General features: G+C 31.5%; 1 long non-coding RNA gene across 1 annotated transcript in view; it reads left to right on the top strand.

Moving 5' to 3' along the window:
* LOC126902814 (uncharacterized) overlaps positions 1-948 on the top strand; it is a 5,747-nt gene extending 4,799 nt beyond the window's left edge. Inside the window, exon 3 of the long non-coding RNA XR_007703343.1 lies at positions 775-948. This is a non-coding gene — a long non-coding RNA (uncharacterized LOC126902814). The remainder of the gene's footprint in view (positions 1-774) is intronic.
* Positions 949-1,943: the final 995 nt, after the last annotated feature.

Below are 1,943 nucleotides of genomic sequence, written 5' to 3'. Positions count from 1 at the left end.
AAAAAAAAAAAATAAACACATCTTAGTAAAACCAATACCTTCTCAGCTTCGGATCGAAGCTAAAAGTACTTGATATATAATAATAACAGTACAATAAACAGCGATTTTTTACCGAAAAATCTAATTGTTTGTTAACTTCAGAAAACGTTAACACATTGAAAATAAGTCGTGCGGAAAAATGTTATTTTTCATTTTAAGTGTATTATAATACCTTTAATTTATTATAAGTTTAGAGAATGTAGAATTTCTAGAGACATTTGATAAGTTGTTTGTGAATAAAAATTATTGGTGTATATCGGGTGTCGGGGCGTGGTGTGGCGCAGTAGATCATTCAGTAACCGCCTTAGTGCTAATGTTCAACTGCGCTGTTTGCTGTCAGTTTCCGGATGAGGAGTGATCATACGGGAACTTATACAGTGACACATACCTTTTCTCCATAGTGGGGTTCATTCATAATGAGGTTGCGTCAAGACGGTAGCCGGTGTAAAATTCCATCAAAAGTATCACAAGTCTTCACAACCCCTCAAAAAAATTAAATTTATATAAAATTAGATAGCTGTGTTATTAAATTACACTGAAGTACAGCGATGACCTACTTGACTGTTAAAAGCCATTTGGTTCGATTTAGTATAAGCAATATATAATTAAGATTTATAAAATAAATTTGTATAAGTTATTTTATAGCCATTTTAGAAAGTATTAAAAATTTTTTTTGTATTTCAAAGTTTAGTCAGTTTTCCAATTAATAATTTTTTATGTTATTATGAAATTTAGCGTGTGTGAAAAGGCTAAAATTGTAAGAGAATTGATAAAATAACTTCTTAGTTTGACAACATAACGACAAAAAATCATTTTCTAGCTCAATACAAACAAGGTCGGTCAATCAATATGGTGTTCGTCACGAAAACTTGATGCTAAACATCTGTACTACACAAATTTATCACATCACATGTGTGATGATGTTTTGAATAAAAATATGTATAATGTAATCTAGTATTATTAAGTTTATTTAATTATTTGTAGAATCCTCGGCATTAGGACTTTGTCGCAAGACCTTTTTAATAACTGTTCGATAATAGGTGTGTACTGTATATGAGAATAAAATGTAAACAAGGCGTTGTTGTAATATTTAAAAAACTATTTCCTTATTAAAATCACTATCATAAGAAACGCTTCGATGCATATCTGTAGATAGTGTTTCCTTTAGAGAAATTGGTGAAATATTTTAAAAGCAACATCAACTCTTATTTCTTTAATTATATCCTGATTAGTAGTTCTTTGATTTTAAAATATAATATATGAATAAATACTAATTATAGTTTTTAAATTTAGTATGAAATTGTGAGGCCAGCTATGATGTATGGTTCATAGTGTTGGGCGGTTGATAAGAAAGTAGAGCAGAGAATAAGTGTAGCAGAGATGAGAATGCTTAGTTGGATGAGTGGAGTGACTAGAGAAGATAGGATAAGGAACGAGCATATAGGAGGGAGTATAGGTGTTGCGTCAATCGTGGATAAGATGACAGAAAATAGANCAATTGTGGATAAGATGATAGAAAATAGACTTAGATTGTTTAGTCATGTTATGAGGAGAGGAGAATCGGAAGCTGTAAGAACAGTTATAGAAATGAATGTTGAAGGAAGAAGATGTAGAGGAAGACCAAAAAAGAGATGGAGGGATGCTATTGAATGCGATTNTAAAAGAGATGGAGAGATGTTATTGAATGCGATATGTGAAGCTTTGCTGTATTTTGTTTCGGAACCTGAGTTCTACTTTATGAGTAGAATAGTTAAGCCTATATCAACCTTATTTATGTATGGCTCAAAATTCAGATAGGTTTCCCTCTCTCCTTACTGGAATAATTCGCATGGAACTAACCACCAATAAGGAGCTTTTGTGTTGGCATTTATAACATTGACGGTAGAAGCTCCAATTTCTCTACA

Source organism: Daktulosphaira vitifoliae, unplaced genomic scaffold, assembly GCF_025091365.1.
Source record: "Daktulosphaira vitifoliae isolate Bord-2020 unplaced genomic scaffold, ASM2509136v1 Scaffold_3, whole genome shotgun sequence".
In the NCBI taxonomy this organism is placed as follows: Eukaryota; Metazoa; Arthropoda; class Insecta; order Hemiptera; family Phylloxeridae; genus Daktulosphaira; species Daktulosphaira vitifoliae.
The sequence above is the reverse complement of the archived record's forward strand: the minus strand, read 5'-3'. Positions and strand labels throughout refer to the sequence as shown.